This window comes from Muntiacus reevesi, chromosome 14 (genome assembly GCF_963930625.1).
Source record: "Muntiacus reevesi chromosome 14, mMunRee1.1, whole genome shotgun sequence".
NCBI lineage: Eukaryota > Metazoa > Chordata > Mammalia > Artiodactyla > Cervidae > Muntiacus > Muntiacus reevesi.
The window spans coordinates 49,623,897-49,650,708 of NC_089262.1; the positions used below are offsets into that span (position 1 = coordinate 49,623,897).

At 39.6% G+C, this 26,812-nt stretch overlaps 1 protein-coding gene and 1 non-coding gene across 4 annotated transcripts in view; one reads left to right on the forward strand and one right to left on the reverse strand.

Moving 5' to 3' along the window:
• The window catches only part of PDE4D (phosphodiesterase 4D), a 1,548,416-nt gene that overhangs the window by 1,240,411 nt on the left and 281,193 nt on the right, over window positions 1-26,812 (reverse strand). The gene's annotated exons all lie outside the window — the stretch shown is intronic.
• Window positions 23,789-23,860, forward strand: TRNAY-AUA (transfer RNA tyrosine (anticodon AUA)). The gene has a single exon. It is a non-coding gene; the product is annotated as a tRNA-Tyr (tRNA).

The window sequence follows — 26,812 nt, forward strand, 5'->3', positions numbered from 1 at the left end:
CCTATCTTGAAGTGCTCTACCAGCCTGTGGGGGGCCCCTGGGTGCCCCTGCGGGAACTTGGCTGTGCCACCTACTACTTGCCACTCCCTCTCAGCACACCGCACTGCTTGCAAACTGGCAGAACATCCTTCTGTTTCTACCAGTGACAGCCACCCCTCACCTTGGAACAGATTCAGTTTCCAGATTGGCAGTACAAATCTTGAAAATGTTCCCAGTCAGACCCACTATTGTCCACTGGGCTTAAGCTCTCATTCAGAGAGAGAACAAAGAGAAAGCTTCTCAAATAAGAGATTACGGCCCCTCCCATCTCCAAAGTACCCTTGAAAAGACAGTGCAAGCTAGGACCTACACGTGCACTTCAGTTTTTAAACTGTACAAAGGGCACAGTATTTCACTGTTGCCACTAAGTGAGGCATCTCCAAACATGGTATGATTCGGAACAAAGAAATGATGTCCAAGTGTTTCTGGAGACAGGGCTTCTTTCTGCCTGCTGACCTTCTCAGCTTCTCTTGTTTCTGCCAAAACACATTCACTGGCTGCCTGCACTTGGTCAAAATCATGGCCAAAAAGAAGGATTTGCAGCATGACACCTGATTTGAAGTCACCTGGAGATCTTTCATCACTTTGCCACCTCTAATCTGATATTAATGAATGCTTAACACTGCCTCAAAAGTTCAAATCCTTACAGATTAATACTATGGACACCTCCCTCAAGGAAGTAGCAAAGTATTGGGTTGGCCAAAAAGTTCACTCGATTAGTGCATACATTGTTCAATACTGCTCTTGGTGAAAATGAAAAATGTGTTTTATTTGTATTTAAAACCAAATGAACATTTTGGCCAACCCAATATTTTCTGTAGCACAAGGCTACACAGAACAGTAAAATTCTGATCTTTCAAAGGACAGATTTCCCAATCTTCACTAGCACCCCAGAAATGAAACAATGAATTCTTTGGCCTTGCCATTCATCCAAGGTTTCTATGCTTTGTTTTCAATTTTTTAAATATTTGCATTTTCATTTTACTTTCTGAAGATGTATGCTTTGTATCTACCCTATGCCTTTCAGCCAAGGTTCTCAAAACTACTTTATACCAACATCTCACAATGTGAAAGTGAGAATTCAAATTTCAGAGATAATGAAAGGGAAGCAAAATCTTCTAGTGACTTTTGAAACTATACCTATACACAGGATGCAGAGAGCCAATAATAGATTGGAAGGAACCACTGCTGGATAAACTACATTTTACTCTGTCCTAAAATGATGCCTTGGTTGCTAGCAGGACTCAGTAAATATTCACAATAAAAAAGCAAGTATTTGTTGAGCATCTCTTAATGGTGCAAAATCTCTCTTAATGTGCAAAATCTACACTGTAGGGAGAAAAAAATGTATAAAACATAAATCTCTTTAAACACTCTCTTGTTCAGAGAACAAGGCTGAAACTAGAAACAGTTGTGGAACAAGACTGAAACTAGAAACAATTACAGAATACTACTGCCACGTCGGGAAGATCCTCTGGAGGAGGGCACGGCAACCCACTCCAGTATATCCTGCGTAGACAGTCCCAAGGACAGAGGAGCCTGCCAGGCTACAGTCCATGGGGTTGCAAAGAGTCAGACATGACTAAGCAACTTAGCACGCATGCACAGTCTATAACTAGACCTTAATAAATAATTGTGCGGTATAGTTAACAAGTAAAAGCAACTAAGAAAAGAAAGATGAGAGAGGTTGTTGAAGGCTAGGGATATGAAAAAACAGAGAGTGTAGTTTTCAAGCAGACTTTATAAAGTGGCAAGTGAATAGAACAGAAAAAGGAGAGGCAATCATTCCTGAAAGGAATACCATTGGGGCAATAGAAAGTCACTGTAGGCAGGGCAGAGACAAGTCTACAGCTGTATAATGGGGGAAGAGTGGCAGTTAAGAAGGAAGGAAGAATGTCTTCTCTGCCAGAACACATTTGTTACAGGGAGTAAGGAAAATAACCTGGGATCACTATATGAAAAGGAGATTATGGGGCATTTAGAGTTGGGCTTGATCTAGTAGGTAACCAATGTACTCCTGGCAGATGACTAGCAAGGCAGGGCCCTGCTCTAAGAAGTATGTTTAGCCAACAGAAGATGAACAAGTGTGAGATGATCTAATCCACTGACTTGTTTTCTTACAGAGGCCCTTATTTTACTACATTAATTGGATGTAGGTCTGCTCTGTCATTACCTCTGAAATCTTCAGTGATTGAAAAGAAATTCGGAACCTCAGTTCCTACAGGATAATGTATGGGAAGTGATTAATATATAGAAAACATCAATTCTCTCCCCCAATAAGCTATTTGAATATTCTATACATAGTCAAAGATTAGTTGTAACTGGGTTGCTGAGATTTAGACAAAGTTGTTACACGGAGCCCCCAAAGAGTTACAGAACAATCAAACTTTGCATTTAATGAATCAATGGTCTTATTTCAGTGTAACTAACACAGACCTAGGACTCTTGCTCATTCCAAATGGCTTCATGAATGACTATAATGAATTTTATCACAAATTTATATATGGCAGTTATTATAGCACCTCTGCTACATTCATATAAACTCAGATTAAGAAACGTGTGCTCAGTCATTTTAGTCATGTCTGACTCTTTGCGACCCTATGGACTGCATCCTGCCAGGCCCCTCTGTCCATGGGATTCTCCAGGTAAGAATATTGGAGTGTTATGCCATGCCCTCCTCCAGGGATCTTCCTGACCCAGGAATTGAACCCATGTCTCCTGCATCGCAGGCAGGTTCTTTACCACTAAGCGACCTGGGAAGTCCTAAATTAAAACAGATATAACAAGTATATAGAAGTGAAAGGCAAAGGAATAAACAAAAGATATATCCATCTGAATACAGAGTTCCAAAGAATAGCAAGGAGAGATAAGAAAGCCTTCCGCAGTGATCAATGCAAATAAACAGAGGAAAACAATAGAATGGGAAAGACTAGAGATCTCTTCAAGAAAACTAGAGATACTAAGAGAACACTCCATGCCAAGATGGGCACAAGAAAGGACAGAAATGGTTTGGACCTAACAGAAGCTGAAAATATTAAAAAGAGGTGGCAATAAGACACAGAAGAATTATACAAAAAGGTAATGACCCAAATAATCACGATGGTGTGACCACTCAATTAGAGCCAGATATCCTGGAGTCCAAAGTCAAGTGGGCCATAGGCAGCATTACTATGAATAAAGCTAATGGAGGTGATGGAATTCCAGTTGAGCTCTTTCAAATCCTAAAAGATGATGCTGTGAAAGTGCTGCACTCAATATGCCGGCATTTTTGGAAAACTCAGCAGTGGCCACAGGACTGGAAAAGGTCAGTTTTCATTCCAATCCCAAAGAAAGGCAATGCCAAAGAATGCTCAAGCTACCACACAATTGGACTCATCTCACATGCTAGTAAAGTAATGTTCAAAATTCTCCAAGCCAGGCTTCAGCAATATGTGAACCATGAACTTCCAGATGTTCAAGCTGGATTTAGAAAAGGCAGAGGAACCAGAGATCAGATTGCCAACATCTGTTGCATAATAGAAAAAGCAAGAGAATTCCAGAAAAACATCTACTTCTGCTTCATTGACTACACTAAAACCTTTGACTGCGTGGATCACAACAAACTGTGGAAAATTCTTAAAGAGACGGGAATACCAGAACACCTTACCTGCCTCCTGAGAAATCTGTATGCAGGTCAAGAAGCAACAATTACAACCAGACACGGAACAACACACTGGTTCCAGGTTGGGAAAGGAGTATATCAACATTGTATATTGTCACCTTACTTATATAATTTATATGCAAAGTACATCATGTGAAATACCAGGCTGGATGAAGCACAAGCTCGAATCAAGATTTCCAGGAGAAATATCAATAACTTCAGATATGCAGATACCATCCTTATGGCAGAAAGTGAAGAGAAACTGAAGAGCCTCTTGATGAAAGTGAAAGAGGAGAGTGAAAAAGTCGGCTTAAAACTCAACATTCAAAAAACTAAGATCATGGCATCCAGTCCCATCACTTCATGGCAAATAGATGGGGAAACAATGGCAACAGTGACAGACTTTATTTTCTTTGGCTCCAAAATCATTGCAGATGGTGGCTGCAGCCCTGAAATTTAAAAATGTGTGCTCCTTGGAAGAAAACCTATGACCAACCTAGACACCATATTAAAAAGGAAAGACATTACTTTGTCAACAAAGGTCCGTTTAGTCAAAGCTATGGTTTTTCCAGTAGCCATGTATGGATGTGAGAATTGGACCATAAAGAAAACTGAGCACCAAAGAATTGATGCTTTTGAACTGTGGTGTTGGAGAAGACTCTTGAGAGTCCCTTGGACTGCAGGGAGATTAAACCAGTCAATCCTAAAAGAAATCAGTCCTGAATATTCACTGGAAGGATTGATGAAGCTAAAACTCCAATACTTTGGCCACCTGATGGGAAGAACTGACTCACTGGAAAAGACCCTGATGCTGGCAAAGATTGAAGGCAGGCTGAGAAGGGGATGACAGAGGATGAGATGGTTGGATGGCATCACCAACTGAATGGACATGAGTTTGAGAAGCTCTGGGAGTTGGTGATGGACAGGGAGGCCTGGCGTGCTACAGTCCATGGGGTCACAAAGAGTCAGACATGACTGAGCAACTGAACTGAACTGAGCAAGTATGGGACTTCCATACATTCATTTGTATTTTAAAAAATATTTATTGAGTAACTACTAAGTGCCAGGCCTTGTCCTGAGTGCTGGGAATAAAGCAGTGAACAAGAGACAAAATCTCTACTTTCATTTACCTTATATTCTAGGGGGAGAAGACACATAATAAGTTAACACACAAATAACCTAAGTAAATAAACAATTAATGAGCAAGCTATAAATATATTTTGTAAAATGGTGACATGCAAAGACAAAAACCCAACATGTATAAATGATAGTGATTGTAACATAGAATAGCTAAGAACAGATTCTCTGAAAAGATAACATTTAAATAAAATCCTGAAGGATGCATGGGAGTGAGCCCTGTAAGCATCTGACAGTAGCTGGTATATTTGAAGCATAGTCAGGGTAGCTGGCACCAAGTGAGCCAAGGAGAGAAGCCTTGAGCTGAGTTCAGAGAGGTAATAGTGTAGTTAACACCTTGTAAGGCATGCTACAGGCCTCCCAGGTTGCCCCACTGTTAAATAACAATCCAGGAGGCGCAGGGATGAGGGTTTGATCCCTGGGTTAGGAAGATCCCCTGAAGGAGGGCATGTCAGAATGCCCTGCATGCATGGCAGTCTCCAGAGTTCTTGCCTGGAGAATTTCATGGACAGAGGAGCCTGGCAGGTTACAGTCCACAGGGTTTCAGAGCTGGACACGACTGGTACACACACAGGGTACACTACAGCCAGTCTCTGGGTGCATGGCTCTTGAAGAGAGGAGAAGAGCAGGACACTCGCTGGCCCTTGGAGGGTACAGAAAAACAGCACCAAGCTCCAACCCAGCAACAACCCGCTTTGCTCTTCCCTTTTAAATGGTTTCCTCCAACACCCAGCCTCAGAATCCCCTTTTCCACAGCATACTAGGAGGAAACACCAGTGAGAGATATAATAAGGGAAAAATACAGTCATCAGAGTAGCACTGAACATCCATTAGTGGCTCAAGTGCAGCCTACAAGCTAGTAGCGTCCTGACCACCCTTTGAGAACCACTGTCCTAGACCTGGCAGGACACAGCAGGCAGGAGGTGCCAGCAAGGACAGAGGTGCCAGCAAGGGCAGATGGTGTCTGTAGGAATCACACTTCATGGGCAGCTGATGAAAAGCACAAAACGGTGAAAGGAAGAGGAACTTAAGGTTTATAAATTAAAAGCAATTGCTGAGCTCCTCCCCTTTCCATCCACTGATATAAAAACCAGGCTGTTTGGAATGACTACCTGGAAGAAAAATCCTTGCTGGCAACCTCCATCTAGAGTCAGATCACATTGCCAGAAACTGTCAGAAAGCCTTTTTCACCCTCAAAGCAAAGCATTTTTCTTAATTAGTGCCAGTGGCCTAGACATCTGGTTTGCTCCCTGTTCTACACTAGGACCTTTATACTTTAAATAATTAAGGAAATAAATAAGGAAATTCCCAATGATATATAGGCCCCCCATTTTCCAGAGACAGCCACCAAAGATCATCATACTATGGAAACATTTAGAACACTACCAGGTCACTGTTTTCTCTCTGGGCAACCATGAGGATTTTGCAGAAGCTTCCTGTTGACAATTTTGGCACTCACCTTAAAAACAAAAACACTAGAATTCTGTCAACATTTCAGCCTAGCAAACGATTGTTGCTGGGCATTAAATAAAGTAGAGGAGCAACCTGGGTTGGAAATGTCACAATGTCACAGCATGGTGAAATGTCACCATTACCTTAACGGCAATTTCTTCTAAATCCTTATAGAGCCAGATTTTTTTTTTTTTTTTTTCACTTTACAATGCAGTTTGAACATAGCATTTATTTTCTGGGATATGTTTAGAGGTTACCACACCTATACTGTCAGATCAGAGAGCTAGAAAAAGAGGGAGAGAGAGAGACCTTGAGTGCAGGCATAAACTGTTTGTATTTTTCAATTATCTTGAACCTAATGAAGTGTTCAAGTTGGGAACTTTCCTGCACTAATTACTTTACTTGAGAACTTAATAAAAGCTACCATAACATGATCAGAAAGCTTGCTAAGTAACTAAGTTACTTATGTGTATGTAATTACTTTCCTACTTTTGCAGCTATAAGGTAAAACAGACTCAAAACAAAAGAAAATGCACATCAGCTCAAAATCTTATTTTCCTAAATACAAAATAGAAGCGGAAATTTTGAGATCCTACTGACTTAGAATGCACAAATGTCAGTTTATAAGCTGTGGGAAAAAATGTAACAGTACTGTCAGTTTCCTTAACTGCTCAACAAATGTACCAAATCTGATATTAACTCAACCTAAAAACAAAGTTTTAGTTAAATTGCTAATCATGACAGGTTACAGCAATTTTCAGGGTATTTGAAAATCTAATAATTCTGGCAAAGAGAAACTGAGAACTGAAAAAATTATATGTAAACCCTCAAGCTTTTCATTTACCTCAAAAAAGAGATGTTCTTTTTGTTTAAAAACAAAACCAAACAAACAAAAAACATAACAACAAGCTTTTTAACCTTAAGTTTAAAAACAAGAAAAACACAGAGTCGCAAAAATTATACAAATCAAATTTAAAATTTGAAACAGCAGGGACTTCCCTGGTGGTCCAGTGGTTAAGACTCCCTGCTTCCACAAGGGGCCAAAAAGAAAAACTTTAAACAATAAATTAACAAAATAGGTAACAAATACATTAGGTTCTTAAAACAGGGCAAACAAATCTGGATTCCATTAACAAGCATATAAAATTACCTACTCCTCCCAATTAAAGGTTTTCCCTACAAATAATTGACTATTTGAAAACCATTCCAGACTTCAATACAAATAGTTCATGGTATAGTATCATTGGGTAATGTGTACATATAGTATCATTTTTACATTTCCGTTGCTTTTTCTTGTTTCCTTTCTTTTACAGAAAAATTAGATTTTTTTTTTCCCCTGTAATTAGATTAGATTACAGCGCTTGTCCTTCTAGGGGACTCAAGTGTCAGGCCGCATTACAGCGCGGCCTCGGTGGGCCAAGCCCAGTTTCAGTTTGGGGCTTCCCTCTGGAGCAGCTGTTTCTAAGGGATGCCGCTGGCCACAGCGGGACGGCCGAGCCTCTGCCAAGTGGCCCAAGCTGCGGAGCCAGCAGCGCGCAGCTGGAGGGGCCAAGCGCGCCCGCCGCTTTCCCGCCGACTTGGCGCTGCAATCACCGAGCCCGGTCGCTCTGCTAAAAGGACAGAGGAGCACTCCCAGTGTGGAAGCAATTGCGCAGACCAATAACAAAACCGCCCTTCCGGAGAATACTGCACCTAACGTAATTCTCTGCACTCGGGACCTCTCAGCCAAAGCCCTGGGGGGCATTTCTCTTCCTGGGAGGTTGCAGCCACACGTGCGGACTGGCATCGCTCCTGCCAGGCAGGAGAGACAATCAACCTCCATTTTGCAGATAGAAGAACTAATGTACTAAACAGCCTGGTCACGGGGGACAGATCCAGAATCCATTTCCCATGGCACAGGTCTCGGGTTGTCCTGAAAGGAGAGCTACCTCCTTTAGAAATTGTGGGAGGGGGGGATATATACATATGTGTATGTGTGTGCATATGTGTATATGTGTGTGTGTTGTTCAGTGGCTAAGTCGTGTCCCACTCTCTGTGTGTACATGTATGTGATGTCCTCATTTCCTGTTATTATGGAAAGCTCTTTCCCCAGATTTGCCACCAAATACATACTAAAATGATGAAAACAGAAAAGATGGAATTAGAAAAAAAAAAAGAATTAAAAGAAAATATTTATTGTGTAATGTAGGTGCTTCCCGGCCCCCAGCTCTATTTGCATGGTCATTTTTTAATGTAGTTTTTAGATTAGCTACTTGGTTGGAAGTCACATCACCCACCTGGATCATGAAGTATTTAATACTAGAGTACACCAAAAACTAAATAAAAGAGAGTCTTGTAACATTTCCTAGGAACTGCTTTATTTAATAGTCCCTGAAATTGTACGTAGGCTACCCTGGACTCCATGATTAACTTAACTTCAAGGCATGAAATTTATTTGTGTTTGGGGGGCATCAGAGAAATTGCAACCGGCTCACAAATCCATAATCTCCCAAAGTATTACTTGCAGAGGAAAGATGTCATTATGTATTTTTAATGTATGTAGAAACTATTATCATGAATTTAAACAATTCATTTTTAAGTGTCATTAAATTCCTAGTGGCTCTCTGTCATCATATATTTTTCAAGTGATGCATTCTAAATACATAATTACTCTCATGTGGAACTGTGGGCTAGATTTAATTACACACTTCTAACAGAATATAGTGGAAATGATGATTTATGAATTCTGAGGCAAACCTATTTAACTTCAACCTGGCATTGCCCAGCCAGAGACAGGTGAATTTGCCTGCTTGGCACCCCTTTCTCCTATTTCCGGCTATAAAGCCACAACTTCTGATGGTTCTCTCAGGGAGTCTTTACATGTTTTGGATAGGACAGAATGTATGCTCAAGCTTCCTTAGTAACTCAGTTAAGAAACCATCAGCAGTGCTGGAAACCATGGCTTGACCCCTGGGTCGGGAAGATCCCCTGGAGAAGGGAATGGCTACCCACTCCAGTATTCCTGCCTGGAGAATTCCATGGACAGAGGAACTTGGTAGGCTACAGTCCATGGGGTCAAAAAGTGTCGAACAGAACTGAGTGACTTTCACTTCACTTCCCTTCACCCCTGGGATGGGCATGTACCCCAGGCCTGGCCAATCAGAACACCCTATTGCAATAACTGGCAAGTGATTGATGCCCTGAAAGTCACATGACCCAGGACAGACTATTCAGTGTCTTCCCTAAGATGTGATATGGGAATCCTGGAAGAAAGAAAGAGCCTCTTCTTCTTTTGGGATCACAAATTGTAAGCAATAGATAAGCCTGGTTTCCAGAGTCCATTTTTAACCTGGTTTCATGGAGAGAACTTTCGTGACAATGATCCAATACAGAGAGCAGGAGAGCAAAGTCAAAAGAGGGAGTGACAGAAAGGCTTAGCAGGTGATACCAATTAAGCACCTGTTGCTAGATCTGTCCCCAATGGATTTAAAATTGTGAGTTAATTAATTAAATTTTTTTGCTTAAATTACTGCAGACAACGAAAGCTTTGCCTAATATTGGAGGTAAGAACAGGGTTTGTCACTGAAAAGATCTCATTTAAAAAAATGATCAAAAATTGAAAACCATTGATGATCACTGCACTAAAGTATTTTCACAGTTATCTACTTCCTTCTTCCTAAGCTTTTCTCTTTCACTGGTAGCCACAATGCCACACTGTCTTCATTCTTCTCCTAACTCTGTGACCACCATTCCTTCTTTGTCTCCCTACTAGTCCCTGCAGTGTGACTGTTTCATATTTCTGTTCCCAGCTGTTTCTCTTCTCTGTGTATTTTCTCATCTAATTTCACCCATCATATGTCCAGTAGACTTGATGAATTGGTCCTCAGCATCCATTCCAACCTCTTCCAAGAGAGCCCTTCTACAGAAGCTGGAAAGAATAGACTCCAAAATCCAGATCCCTTGCAACAAGAATTCTGAATACATACTAGGTTCTCCCAGTCTGATCGGCTCCAGTGAAATATTTATAAGACAAACGTGAAGCAAAGCCTAGTTTCCTATTTTCCTTGCTGTTGGCAAGCAGGGGCATGGAAATATGGGGGTTTTGGCAGCAGTGTGCCTGGGGGAGGTCACTGACCCCATGCTGCATGGAGAGCTGTAGCAGTGCTGGAGGTGGCAACCTCCTGTTCCCAGGACTGCACCCACACCTCGAGTTCTTGAACCCCAAAGCATCAGTGGCAGCTTCCTGATGCTTCACCACCATCCTCTTGGGACCAGTTGGACTGTCTTGTTCTGGAAGTCATTTCTGGAAGCCCATCTCTCCAGCCCTACCACTGTAATTCGGCAAGTGAGTGTTTGCCGCCCACTGTCTCCAGAATTCTCCCTGTTGACAACAGGGTCAAACAAAACATCTTGTGATTAGCCCAAACTCCATCCTTATGCAGCCACTACTTCCCAGGCTGGCCTCATCTCCTGCCAGATTCCTCTTTGACCTTTCACACACTAACAACCCTCCTTATTATTTGCATATGATCTGTTTTCTGGCATCTCCCTCTCCTTCTTGATTGCCTAAGAAATGTCTATGCAGCCTTCAGAGACTCCTCCAGAGAAATTAGGCATCTGTTGTAGACTATTACAGCACTCTATGCTCAACATTTTTACAGAAATCATGTTAGTGTATTATAATTTTTGTTTTCATGTTTATCCTTCTACTATCGTTAAAATTCACTGAGGGGATTAGTAGTGAATTTTTCTTGGTTTTCCCAAGCTTATCATAATGTTTGATACTTGAATGAATGAAATGGGAATTAAAACCTCCCTCAGTTTATGAAAAGTTGCAGAGGCTTAAATACTTTTCCTTTCAGTTCCATCTCCTGGGAGAAAAAAGATCAGAAATAAATTTTTTCTGCTTTGAAAAGACAGTATATACATATGAAAACTTTATAATATAACTTGTTAAAGAGCTTCAAGAAAGCCCTCCAATGCCAGCCAGTACTACTAAAAACCAAGGAAACTTAAACTATTTCCTCAAGGCCACTATTTCCTCACGTCCATGCAACCTGGATTCTTCTCTGTGACCCAGTCTGCTTTGCATTCTCTCCCTCAAGTTCAGGGAAATAAGACAAGCTACAGTGATAATCTCTCTCTCTCTCTCCTGTTATTCTTAAATGCTTTCTACTTTGTGTACTCAAATAACTCACAAAATTATTTTTTAAACCAGATTTAAAGGGAGGTATCCCACATCTGACCCTGAGGAGGAAGACAGAAGGCACAGAGAACTCTTAATAAACTTAATAAAAACTAATTTAGTGCAACTACAGACATCATTTTAGTAGTTCCATTTTTCCACACTTGGAGAAAAGTTAAAACTTACCTGTCAGTGCACAAGTTCAAATGGGAAAGGACGAAACAGTGATGTTGGCAGAGTTGCCACACTATCATGGTATATTACGGGTATTTTAACCATGGCTCACAGTCCTTCAGGATATGAATAGAAGATAGCTGCCCTTATTGATCTTAAATACCTACTTAGAAGGAAGAAAATACCACATTCCAAACAGATGTCAGACTTAGTGGCAGACATTTAAACCTCAAAGTCTTTAAGGAAGAAAGAAAATTTCTGAAGCACAGTTTGTAAACCCCAGAGATCCCCAGGGCCAGGCAGCACTTATCCTTGCATCCTCTGAAATGTACCAAGTGAACAAGGCCATCACCTGAGGCAGTTATTACTGATGAATCTCTACTTTCTCCTTCACGCTACTGTCAGCCTTCTGTTTGCCAATACTGATCCAACATTACTATGGAAAAATAAAGTCCTTGTTTTCAGATTTTAATTTCTGAGTTTGGCTAACTCAATTCCTCGGTCATGACTGATGGAAGGAGAGCAGTGTGATTCAGTCTGTTGCAGCGGTTTCTATGACTCATCTGGTGACCAAGTCTGGAGCTGGCAGGATTTAGCATCAGCCCTTTTAATCTCAGTTGGAAATGCTGTTTAGGGGCATCAAATTCCTGGTACACACACATTAAGAACAGGCAAAGAAAAGAAAAACAAACTAGTGAACCAGAAAATCCTATTAGGTTGCACAGATAAGGAATTTTAAAGCAGAGGTGAAAGTTACTTGCAACTTTTCCTGTGAGTCTCTTATAGCTACCTATCACAGAATTAGTTTCATACATTCTACAGGTTATATGACCCCCAAGGGATTAATTTAATATACACATTTACCCTTCACCCCAACCCTCAAGCAAATCAGAATTACCAAGTTTATCTGGGAAGCATTATTTTTTTTTTTTTAACAAGGGCTTTTTATTTTCTAAGGAAAATCAGTTTCTTCAAGTTACAGATTTCACTAGTGAGTTAAAATATGATGTATAAAAGTCTTATTTATGCCCACATTTTTAGGAATATATCTTTTATCTAGTTGTTAAGGTGTGGTTCCTGGACAAGCAACAGCAGCCCATCATGAGGAACTTAGAAATGCCAATTTGGGACCCCATCCCAGACCTATGAAATCATAAAATCTGGGACAGTGGGCCCAACAGATCTGTAGCTTAACAAGTTCTCCACGTGATTCTGATGCATGTTAAAGTTTGAGAATCACAGATCCCAAGATAAATATTTTATGAACAGAAATAGGAATTAAAGAGACAATGAGTTGCCTGAAGTGAAAGTGAAAGCATTAGCTAGTTGCTCAGTCATGTCTGACTCTTTACGACCCCGTGGACTATAGCCCACCAGGCCCCTCATCTATGGCATTCTCCAGGCAACAATACTGGAGTGGGTAGCCATTCCCTTCCCCAGGAGATCTCCCCGACCCAGGGATTGGACCCAGATCTTCTGCATTGCAGGTAGATTCTTCACCATCTGAGCCACCAGGGAAGCCCAAAAATTCCCAGTGGCAATGATTCAAAAGCACCCATGCTGCTATCTGACACATTTGTCAGTTACCTACATACTATTATTAATAATTGTAAGAATTCTAGATCCATGTTGGAAAGGAAGAAGGTTGAACATTGAATTACTAAAGCAATATATTTGGGGATGAAGATTTGGGAGATTCTAGGTCCTATGTTTTACTGTCAGGATTATCTCCCTTGATCAAGGGAAAGAATCAAGGCAGAGCTTTGTTTTTATGTGTATAAAACAGATCCACTTTGACAATGAAAACCCATGAAAGTCACTTTCAAGTAAGAGCCTGGAACAGTATCTTAGATTCCTGCTTTTGCTGAGGCCAGCCATGATCCTCCCTAGGGCTCCAGGTCTGAGAGCAAGAAAAAAACTTTTCGAGGTCCCCCTTATAGTTCATTTTCAGCACATAAGTAATATGTCTCTCCCTTGTTCCAAATACTTTCAAATAATTCTCTGATTAAGACTTTCTTAACCAACTCTTGCAAATGAAGTGTTTTCATTCCCTTTGTACTGTACATCTATTATCTGCGTCTGTGGAGCACCTAATCTTTCTCTTGGCAAGAGCATACCTACTTCTTTCTGGGAACTGTTCCCTTTTTCATTTCATCCTGGGGTTAATGACAGTGGTTTTCCTCTCCCCTTTGTTCCCCTGGGCAGATAGATGATTCAGGACTACCCAGAGTCCTTCGCTAGGATTATTATTAATAGATGTGGAATAAATGGGACAGAGAAACAATCCCTTTTTCCTTTGAGATGCTCAGTTGGGGTGTTGTGAGCTCGGAGCTGCCAGCTGCCACGTTTCTGGCTCCTATTTGCTCTCAGTGAGAAAAAGGCCACCATGCAGAGAAAAACCGAGATAAGAGTGTCGTTGTGGTGGCTGGGCTCCTAAGGTCACATGTGCCAACAATGACTGAGTCAGCCCTTCTAGGGTGTACCCCGCCCCCCCTTCTAGGTCACTCTTTCTTAGCTAGATTCATCCATTCTGTCAGTTGCTACTGAGTCCTGACTAGTTTGCCAAAGTATGAATGATGGAAAAGACTTAAAGTATTTCCCAAGGTACATACTTAGTAATTAGAAAAGACAGAATGCCTCGCTCTTCATAGTTAATGTCCAATGTATTTTCGCTATTTCACAGCTAGTTATTATCTTTAAAATGAAGTCCAAAGTTTATCAAATTAAATGCATTGTGAAATTATTGGGTTTTCAAGTCATATAGTAAAACAAAACACCAAAAGTATGGGCCATAGAAGAAAATAATGATAAATTGGACTTTGTTAAAATTAAGAACATCTATTCATCAAAAGAAAACACAAATACATTTACATATTTGTCACAGTACATTGCAATGAATACAATATAATCAACGGTTAAAATACTTGAATAGGATTTTGTAAAAGAGGTTTCAAAAGGACCAATAATTATATGGAAAGGTACTCAACATCATTATTTGTCAGGGAAATGAAAATTAAAACTAAGAGATACAACCAGATATTCACCAGAATGACTAAAATTAAAAACACTGACAATATCACATAGTGGCACAAATAGAGAAGAATTAGGGCTTCCCAGGTAAAAGACCCACCTGCAAATGCAGGAGACATAAGAGACACAGGTTTGATTCCTGGATCGGGCAGATCCCCCAGAGGAGGGCAAGGCAACCCACTCCAGTATTCTTGCCTGGAGAATCCCACGGACAGAGGTCCATTGGGTCACAAAGAGTCAGACACTACTGAATCGACTTAATACATACAAACACAGGACTCTCATACATTGTTGGTGCAAATGAAAATTAGTACTGCCTCTTTGGAAAAACATTTGGCCACAAGTGCTAATGCTAACTCACACCTACCTCATGAATGTACAATCCTAATTCTAGTCATATCTACCAATAAAAGAATGAGTACATATGCCCATTAAAAATCATAGCAGTCATTCATAAAGCTGAAAAATGAAAATACTCATCAAGATGAGAATAATATCAGTAGAATACTACACAGCAATAAAAGCCAAGCAAGCAAAGCTGTAGTGAGAGAAGTAAGGATGGTGATGAAGCCAAGCCGGATCCTGTGTGGCCCTTCCAAGTACAAAAGCCTTTCTGTGTCCCTTTTTTCTCATTTGTAGGAAAAAGGCTTCACCCTCCTAGGTCTTCCCTAAGAACTAAAGAGCAGATTCAAGCAGTTACTAATGAGCAAAGTGAGGGAATGCAGAGACAAAGGAAAGGCAGTCAAGAAATAATAGTGTAGCCAAGAGACAAGGTCCTGAGTCCTCCTCAAGGGATGGCTATATACATATATAAAACACTGTTTGATACATACCTCAGAATTCTTCTACAGAAACCAGAAGACTGATGACTGAGATTCTTAGAATACCATCCTTTTACCTCACCACCAGCTAATCAGAAGAAAGTCTGTCTGCCTGTCTCTCTCTCTCTCTCTCTCTCACACACACACACACACACACACCCTGCAGCTCTCTCCACAAATTTTCCTTTAAGATCTTTCTTGAAACTCTTCCAGGAATTTGGGTTTTTTGAGCATGAGTTGCCTGTTGGTCTTGCTTGACCCTTACAATAAATCCTCCTCTGCTCCAAATCCCAATGTTTTTGTATTTGGCCTCACTTTGCATAGGGCACAAGAGCTTGGGTTTAACAACAGTGATAACCTCTGAATAGAGGAAAATTAACTGGAAAAAAAAGAGAGGGAATTTTTTAAAATCTTGCTTTATATCTTAGTCCAGGAAGTAGCTACATAAGTGTGTGTGTGTATATGTGTATGTGCATATATATATATGTAAAATGTATGTGAAAGAATTACACACTTTCCTATCTGTGTATTAAATCTTATCTAAGGGGGAAAAAAAGAACAAATTGAGAAAATGCTACAAACATATCCTAATTCTCCATGTTTTATCATTTTGAAAGTATTCCTTGAAGAACCTAAAACAGACGTAAAAGCCCAAAGCAGAATAGACTTGCAATCATTTCTTGTGGAGGGTCTGTGTGATACAACTGTGAAGCTCAGAACTCTGCCTGACTAAGCTGAGAAACACAAGAGTCTGGGAAATATCTGAGTATATTCCAGGGTTGTTAGGGGACAAGATGTGATAAACTGATAACCAGAAATCATTTACACATTGTTAAATCACCTTTCTTGAGCCACAAAATCACCCCAAGTTGAATTCATATTTTCCTTAAAAACAGGAAAACAAAACTCATCACATCCAGCCTCACAAGCCCTCCTATGAACTGTATACACTGGTGAGCTCTGTTTTGAGGAATATTGTGTTATTAAATTACTATTTAATTGTATAAATATATCCACCTCTTCCAAAAGCACTCTTAAATAATTATATTTTCTCTGTATTTTTAAATTACCTAAGAATAATCCATAAATGGCAGAACATTAGTAAAACAGCATACACAGCAGCCTTATTATTTCTAGCTAATCATTAAAGTACAATAAACATGACAAAAACCATGTCTAGGCAAATATACACACTCACAAATATTATCCAATCTCTTTCCAAACCTCCTGCATGCTGACCTTATCAACCCAATTAGATGGTTACCCATTTCCAAAGCAAAGTTAGAGGCAGTAAACATATCATTAAGAAAAATGGGCATAGGTTAGCTTCCGAGAGAATTGTTCTTATAATAAGTGTGTGATTTTTGTCAATTTGTTTTGAGAAGTGACAACTGATACTGTAATAATCTGTTCTATGCTTCTTTCACTGATGTAATCTAATGGCCTCTGTTGAATATAATATTTCAGAACTAAAAGAGGCTTTAGGAATCATCACGACTGAACAACTTTCACTTTAGGAATCATTTCATCTTCTTCTTCATCCAAGAGGTGAGAAAATTGAGGGCCAGGGAGCTTTAATTACTTGCCTAAGTCAAGGTATACCTAAGTTTCTTTACAAACGTAATTTAGAATCTGTGAGCTCTACAATCTAAAGGAAAAAACATTTTTCACAAAGGAAATTTTAGTTTGTAAATTGTAAGGAACTCACTATTTCTAGTCTAGATACATCGGCATGGTCCTTGAGTTAACATCATGAAATACAGACCTGTGATTCTATACCTCAAAAATAATGAGAGTATAAACTAAAGCAGGGGCTCTGAAAATGACAAGGAAAGGATATTTTTAAACTATAAGTCACAGAGGAGGTTGACTCCTGAATTTCCTGGTTGATGGGATATTGTGATAGTCCATCTCACTTCCTACCTAAATTCATCCATTTTTCTAAATAATTCTTCAGAATGATCTTTTTAATGCATGGGTTTTACCTTCCAATATATTCCTCATTGCCTATCTTAATTGAGTTCCCTGGAGGCAAAGCTGACACTGAGAGTCATATGAGAGTCACTTACATTAATAAGAGTGGGAAATCCAGGAAGCAGGAAGCGGGACAGGGAAAGGAAGGAGGCCAGGCAAGCCTGCAGAATAAAAGTATATCCAGAGAGGGTAACACTGGCACATGAACGCAGCGCTCTCTGGAGACAGTGGAAGTCAGTCCATTTATTTATTTTTTTTTTTTTTTCCATAATTATAGAGTGTTTATTTCTTTTTCTTTTTTTTTTTTAATATTATTTTATTAGTTGGAGGCCAATCACTTCACAACATTTCAGTGGGTTTTGTCATACATTGACATGAATCAGCCATATAGTTACACGTATTCCCCATCCCGATCCCCCCTCCCACCTCCCTCTCCACCCGACTCCTCAGGGTCCTCCCAGTGCACCAGGCCCGAGCACTTGTCTCATGCATCCCACCTGGGCTGGTGGTCTGTTTCACCATAGATAATATACATGCTGTTCTTTCAAAACATCCCACCCTCACGTTCTCCCCCAGAGTTCAAAAGTCTGTTCTGTACATCTGTGTCTCTTTTTCTGTTTTGCATATAGGGTTATCGCTACCATCTATCTAAATTCCATATATATGTGTTAGTATACTGTAATGTTCTTTATCTTTCTGGCTTACTTCACTCTGTATAATGGGCTCCAGTTTCATCCATCTCATTAGAACTGATTCAAATGAATTCTTTTTAACGGCTGAGTAATATTCCATGGTGTATATGTACCACAGCTTCCTTATCCATTCATCTGCTGATGGGCATCTGGGTTGCTTCCATGTCCTGGCTATTATAAACAGTGCTGCGATGAACATTGGGGTGCACGTGTCTCTTTCACATCTGGATTCCTCAGTGTGTATGCCCAGAAGTGGTATTGCTGGGTCATATGGCAGTTCTATTTTCAGTTTTTTAAGAAATCTCCACACTGTTTTCCATAGTGGCTGTACTAGTTTGCATTCCCACCAACAGTGTAAGAGGGTTCCCTTTTCTCCACACCCTCTCCAGCATTTATTGCTTGTAGACTTTTGGATAGCAGCCATCCTGACTGGCGTGTAATGGTACCTCATTGTGGTTTTGATTTGCATTTCTCTGATGATGAGTGATGTTGAGCATCTTTTCATGTGTTTGTTAGCCATCTGTATGTCTTCTTTGGAGAAATGTCTGTTTAGTTCTTTGGCCCATTTTTTGATTGGGTCGTTTATTTTTCAAGTCAGTCCATTTAAAGTGTGTGTGCAGATCCCTGGGGTCTAAAAACCATCTGGTCTACAATGACATAAGGTGCTTGCAGCTGAGTGACTAAGCCAACTGTTTATTTCAACTGACATTGCTTTCAGAGAACTTCTTTGTGAAGGAAGTGGTGCATAGGATGACTTCTATCACAAGCTCACCCTCTCCTGGTTGGTAAAAAGTTTGTGGAAGAATCACCCTTCAGAATTGTCCTGATCAGGGGAGAGGAAGCAGGATTATTTGCATCCCATCACATCAATCAGAGCTTAAGGACTGTGCCCTGTGAACAATGCCAGACATTTCCAGATCTTGTCAAGGGGAAAGAGGAGCCCAGGCAGTGTGAGAGCAGCCTGTCCACAAGGAATTACAAGTGATAGCAGTTTGCTGGAAGTAACACCACATGAGTACATGTGAAAGGTAAACGACGCCTATGTGATGAGTGAAGAACACTAACATCATCTGCTAAACTCCCTAGAAAGTGTATTTTCTAGGCAGTTTGTCCCAGAGTATGATGCCTTGCTACATCTGGTCTCCATCTTTTCAATTTCATCTATAATTGCATCCTATCCCATTCTGCTGCACTCTACACCAGTGGTTTTCAGTTTTGCTGACTCATTGAAATCGCCTGAGAAGTTTTAGACCTGCTAATGCCTGAGCTCTGTACCGACAGTGTAAGTTTATTGGTCTACATTGGTTTGTTTGTTTGTTTGTTTGTTTTACCCTTAAGTGATACTCTTGTGTAGCCAAGATTGAGACCCACTACTCCAAGCTTTTGTATTAAACTACTTGCAATTCCATGAGTTTGGCATTGCATGACTTTGCTTGCCATGCCACAAACACTGTAGAAATAACTTTCCCTAGCTTTGACTTTTGAAACCCAATTGACATTTAAAATGCTATTCATGCTATTCATTCTTCAAGGCCCAGTTCAATTGCCATTTTCTCAATTACAAGGATTAAGAAACACATGATCAAAGTGTTCAAAATACTTATTACCCAACTAAAGTATGGTGAAATGTCCTTTTATACATTATTAGTAGATATACACAAAAATTTAACTCCTCATAAAGGAATTAAATTACAGAGAAAGCAATACTAAAGAAAAATCTTTAAAGAGAACTCCATTGTATTACTTAAATAATGAGAAACAACCCAAATGTCCTACAAGGACATGTAGCAATTGAAAATAATATTTTAAAAGAATTTAATAGTCTTGGGAGCTATTTATACTGTCACCAACCAATGATAAACACATGTAATCAGTTTACAAAATTTCATATATGAAATGTTACTATTGATTTTTTAAGTGTATGAAAGACTGGAAAATAGACCAAAAAGAAATAAGTCAATTACTCCAAATGATGGGACTTATTAACACAAAATAATAAATTTAATTTTTTATTAAAATTATCTACAATTACTGTTTTGACTTATTAAAGATTAATACTTTCCCCATTAACATTTCCCTATTCTGTATTAATTTCTCTCATCAATTTAAACTTATCATTTGTTCATATTTCTCCTGTGATCCTTGGATTATGCCTTATATTTTTTATTGAGGTATAATTTATCAACAGTGAAATCTCCACAACATAAGTGTGCTTGCTGAATTGCTTCTCACAAGTTTGGCAGGAGGGCTTCATTACCTGGAGAGCTTTTTTATAGCTATCCCCTGTCATTCTACCTCCTGCTCCTGTGAGAAGCAACCACTGATCAGATTTATATCACCTTAGGCGAGTTTTGCCTATTCTAGAATTGCATATAAAGGGGATCATACATTATGGACATTTCTTCTTTTACTTAGCAAAATATTTTTGCATTTATTAGTAGTTAGTTCCTTTTATTGTTGAATTGTATCTACTGTGTGAATATACCAGTTTGTTTATCGAGATTCTTGCTGATGAACATCTGGGCTGTTTCCAGTTTGAGGAGTGTAAATAAACTCCTATGAAGATTCTTGCATAATGTTTTTTGCAGATGTCTATTTTTGTTTCTCTGGAATAAACACCTAATGTGGTAGAGAGCCTCCAAGATGGTACCCAATGATCCTTGCTTCCTCACACCTAGCCTCTTATGCAGTTGCACACCTCCCTGCCACATACACACATATATACCACTCACTGAATAGGGCTGATATATGCAGTCAACAAGATACTGCAAAAAGGTGTAAAGTATGGCTACAAAGGCTAGGACATAAAAGCTGCCACTTTGCTCTCTCAGATCATTCACTCTGGTGGGACACCAGCTGCCAGGAAGATACTCAAGTAGCAATATGGTAGAATCCGAATGGCAAGGAGTTGAAGCCACCTGCCGGTCACCATTTTCATCTTGTCAGTCTTGTGAGTATGCCACCGTAGAGCAGAGCCCCCAGCCCCATCCAGCATTCAGGTGACTGTGGTCCTGGCTGCCACATTAATTGAAACCAAAAGAGACCCCGAAGCAAACCACTCAGTTAAGCCTACTCTGAATTCCTAACCCTCAGAAACTACGTAAGGAAATGGCAGCCCGCTCCAGTATCCTTGCCTGGAAAATCTCATGGGCAGAGGAGCCTGGTGGGCTGCAGCCCATGGGGTCGAAAGAGTCAGGCACGACTGAGCGACTAACACTTACACTTACTCAAAAGCCACTGCATGCTGTGTGGATGCTTGGTCACTCAGTCCTGTCCGACTTTTGTGACCCCCTGGACTGCAGCCCGCCAGGCTCCTCTGTCCATGGGATTCTCCAGGCAAGAGTACTGGGGTGGTTTGCCACTTCCTCCTTCAGGGGATCTTCCTGCCCAGGGATGGAACCCAAGTCTCTTGCATTGGCAGGTGGGTTCTTTACCACTGAGCCACCAGGGAAGCTCGTTTAAGCCATTAAGTTGTAATTTATGATGTACATAATGAGTACAATATAGAAGTGCAATTTCTGGATCATAGAATAAATTTATGTTCAACTTTTAAGTGATACTGAGAATTCTCCAAGGCGGTTGTGCTGTTTTACACTTGCAGAGTCACAGTTGTTCAATATCTTTGCCAATTCTTGGTATCATCAGTCTTTTGCTTTAGTCATTCTAGTAGGTATGCAGTAGCGTTTCATTGGGGTTTTAATTTAGACTTCACTCTATCCAACTATGTTGAGCATTTCATGTGCTTTATCGTGTGCCTTATCTTTTATATATTTGTTCTTCCAGTTTCATTGAGATATAACTGACATGCAATACTACTTAAGAAGTTCACAATTTTACTTACATACATCATGAAATGGTTTTCATAGTATACTGAACATCCATCATCTCACACAGATATAAATTAAAAGAAAAAGAAGAAAATCATTTTTTGTATTATTCATGCTTCTTTCACAGACTGAAGCATGATTCTAATCAGGGTTAATCAATGTTGAATTAATAGATTAGTGAACAAATGAGCATGTTTTTCCTGTAAAAACTACAATTGGGGTTGAAACTCCAAGTTCTTTCAATCACAGGACTTATAAATTGTACAAGACAATCTATAGTTCAATTACTAGGTATAGAAATTTATGAGATCTTAAAAGTTTCCCTTCCTTTAATTTCCTAAGATAAAAATGCATCATAATTCTCATTTTTTATTTATTGGGATTTTCCTTGCTCAATGCACTTCTCATTGCACTAAGTCTTACAGGACTAGATGGAAATAGAGTGAGGCTCTTAGACAAAACATCAAAGCAACAGGGAGATATGAGTTAAATTAGTAAAATCAACACATGATAAATTAAATCTGCTATCTGAGGAAAGAGCCCGTTAGCGGTATTAGGTTCCAAAGGCAAAAGCAGGCAGGCCTTGGGCATAACTTAATTAACAGTATAAACATATCTATAGATTAAACTTGCCATTACTGGTGGAATGGTCTCATTAGGAGGAGAAGCAAGACAAACAGGGAGTCGGAATTTAATTTACTTCATGTATATAGAAGAGAACAATGCTGACTGGGGGCAGGGCACAGAACAGGCATTCTGATCACTAAAGAGGTCCCTCTATTGCGGGGCAGACGTGGGTCATCAGGTCGGTCACCATGGCCTAAATAACAGAACTCCTTTTACTTTTGGTCAGACCCATAATAACCAAATAGCCTAAAGACTAATTTCATTTCTCAGCAAGACTATACACTGGAGCAGACCCAGGTGTTCTGATCACAACAAAAGGAACAGTTCCCACTGTAAAAGAATAAATGGACCCAGGAAGGAAGAGATAAGCTAATCAGATAACAAACATATTCTAATTGGCTTACCCATAGTGTTTCATATATTTAATTCCTGTAACATATTGATTTCACAAGCTGCAATTGTGCTAAAAAAAAAAAAACAACCTAGTTTCATTTTTCTATGACGACTGAATTGATATTTTAAACCCCATTTTTCTGAGTGACAAATAACAAACTTAGTCACTTCAAGATATTTTTCAGTCAAATCATGGTTTCTGTGTCATATGAAGATTTTCCCAGTGAAATCGAGGTTCACCACATTCCCTCCTTCCATTGATGTGTGTGGTATCTAAGTCTTGGAGAATGAATGAGTGGGTGGCAGAGCCACCATGTTGTACAACTCTAGAAACACAATCATGGCAGCATTAATGTTTGCTTCTTGGTCAGATTTTGTCCCTGCTAATGTTGGCTGTGACTGAGCAAAATGAATGGGTTTTTTTCCCTGTTAACACTTAGGAATAAAAATCCTTCCCCACAAAATCTTTTGTAGATAGGGATTGCATAAGCATCTTCACACAGGTCAGGCTGTAAATCCAAGAGGTTTCTTCAGGCTAAAGTTATACAGTTCATCCACTTGCTTTGTGTAATTCTGAGGGCATGTGAAAAAGTACTGGTTATCTACTGTGATGGAGCAAACAATCCAAAACTTAGTGGCTCACAACAATAATCATTTTATCATGTTTATGACATGTGGGTCATATCTTCAAGGGCTGGGTGGGCTGCCTCCCCTAGGATTATTAATATTTGGTGCTATGTGACTGATGGCTAGACACATACCTGTTGTCTTGGTGGAAAGAGAGGGCAGATTGGGCTTAGCTGGGCCCCTTTCGGACTTCCCTGGTGGCTCAGATGGTAAAGCATCTGCCTATAATGCAGGAGGCCCAGGTTCAATCCCTGGGTTGGGAAGATCCTCCGGAGAAGGAAATGGCAACCCATGCCAAAACTCTTGCCTGGAAAATCCCATGGACAGAGGAGCATTCATTGTAGGCTACAGTCCATGGGGCCCCTTTCACTATCCAAGAAGTCTCAAGACTTCTCTAGATAGGTTTTCCAGCAAGATGATCAGACTGCATGCAACTGACTTTCCCCTGAGAGAACATTCTAAGAGATCCCAGTGAAAGTTGCAAAACTTGTTATCTGACCTTAAAACTCACAGAAGCTCACTTCTGATGCATTCCATTGGTCAACCACGCCACCAGATTAGCCCACATTCAAGGAGAAGGGAATTAGTCTCTGCTTCTTAATGGAAAGTAGCAAAAAAAAAAAAAAAAAAAAAATTGTTGCCACTTTTAATTTGGGTTGGGAGAAAAATGACAAGATTTTTCCAAGTCACTCTGAGAGTCATAAGAAACTCAAGGTGGTTAACGCAAACTCCTTGACATACCACATTAGGTCATGCCATACCATCATCCCTAGTCAACTGGTGTTATGCCGTCCCAGCACACGAGGAAATCCATCTGCAAAACAAGTCACAGGTCCTAACTGCTCTTGGAGTCCCAAATTAATCTTGGATTTGTACCACCACCTCCTCAGAGCTCAGCTTTGCAGTAGGCTTCAGAGCAGAGAACTTCTTTTCAGGGAAAAACACCCATGTTTAATACATTTCCATCTTCCTTAGCTCTTTTTTCTACCCAAAGCAAAAAAATATTTATATTTATCCAACAACTAGGCCACAAAAGATTTGATCGAATGAATTTTTTTGCTTGCCTAGTATTTATGATAGGCTTGAGAATTCAAACTTCAAAGACTATTAGTAAGTTTTTTCCTCCTCTGTGGTCTACTGGAGCCTCCCTTCTCTGAGTCATAGAAACCAAGGTCTAGATGGAAGAGACAAATAGAATTATAGGTAAAAGGGATTTCATGGGGAAAAAAAAAATCACCTCAGTAATGGCTTCAAAATAATTTTTCTGTCACTTTTAAAAATGGTGCTTCTGATTGCTCCATTAGTCACTCATGAGTTTGCTCAATTCCTTCTCTCAGAGACTTGGGCTGATTAAATCTAGGAGCCATGGTAAAAGTGAATCACTAGGCCTGAAAAGCTGAGAACCCAACTCCTCACTTCACTGACATCTAACAAGGGCACTCTCTGGGGCTTTACTTCATAATAGCAGTAATTAAAGGCTACCTTTTATTTAATTGGTACCTAAAATTGCTTTAAACGTAATACTTTATTTAAATACAATAAAAACTGTATAATATAGGTCAGATTATTCTTTCCATTTTACAGATGAAGAAACTGAGGCATGGAGAGATTAAGCAATTTGCAGGAGGTCACAGAATGAAAGAGGTAATCTAATCTAGGTAATCTTTTTTAGAGTTTATGCTCTTAATTACTCTGCAATTGACTCCTCAATATTTGCCTTTAAACTGCAACAAATACAATTCTATAGTTGTAACTACATTCCGAAAAAACTTTATTTTTAGTATATCAAATTTTGACTACAGACATGTATGTTGAGTGAGGTTTTGGCTATAGTCGTGTATGTTGAGTGAAGTTCCACTTTAAATGTTTATTTGCCAAGTATCTTGCAACATACAATGAGGAATTTAAATGAATCATTTATAAGGATGTGAAAATTGAAAATTGCCTTTAAAAAGTTTAACAATAGTAAATTTAAAATATAATAATTTCCCTGACAGTCCAGTGGTTAAGATGCCATGCTTCCACTGCAGGGAACATGGGTTCAATTCCTGGTTGGGGAACTAAGATGCCACATGCCACATGCCATGCACAGAGCAGCCAAAAATGATAATAATAAAACATATAAAGATAAAATAGCCTAAACATAAATTTTACCTGTTTGAATACAAACCTCAAATCTTTTTTTTAAATAACTCAAAGAAAGTGACTATTTCTTAAAAAGAAAAAATAACAGCCTATGGACTAACTAATGTTACTATGCTTTTATGGACATGAAAAGAGTTCTATAAAGTGACTATGCTAAGAAATCTTTCTTTTTATCCCTGTCACATATGGTGAAAATGAAGTTTAACTTGCTAATCCCCGGTTGTGGACTATAAACAAAATATTAGACTTCAAGAGAGGAGAGCTGTAATAATAAAGTAACAGTGAATCATGCATCCCAAATCATAGCTGCTCAAATAAATAAAACATGGTGCCCCAGAAAACTCAAAGGAAAGGCCCAGTTAGAATCAAACTTCACAAAAAAAATGTTAGCCTGAATGCACTGTGCCTTGACTCCTGATAGAAAATATATAAATATAGAAATGCAAGGGCTTCTTTGGTGGCTCAGATGGGAAAGCGTCTGACTGCAATGGGGGAGACCTGGGTTCGACCCCTGGGTTGGGAAGATCCCCTGGAGAAGGAAATGGCAACGCACTCCAGTACTCTTGCCTGGAAAATTCCACGGACAGAGGAGCCTTGTAGGCTACAGTCCATGGTGTCGCAAAGAGTCGGACACGGCTGAGCGACTTCACTCATTCACTCACTTACTCACCTTGAAATGCAGCCATTTAATTTTTTCAATCGAGAAAAACCTTCTCTTCTTTCAAATATATGTTAAATAATTCTTTTTTTATACTGCAAAGAAAATCATATGCAGGCAAAACCTCTACTGATACCAATAACTAGAAGAAATTCTAGCAGGCTGAAATCAGAAAAAATAAGGCTGAATGGGCTTCCCCAAATCTGAACATAACTTTAGGAGTGGTACTGATTTTTGGTTCTGTTGTCATTTCCCCCCAAAGTCTCTTTATCACCAATACTATCTGATGCTCTCAAACCAAAGACATTCTTCCTGTATACTGATTAATTCCAACCTCACCAACCAAGACTGGAATTAAAATGGCAATCTGTATTACAATACCTTCTAATCATTCTTGGGACTAACCATCTAT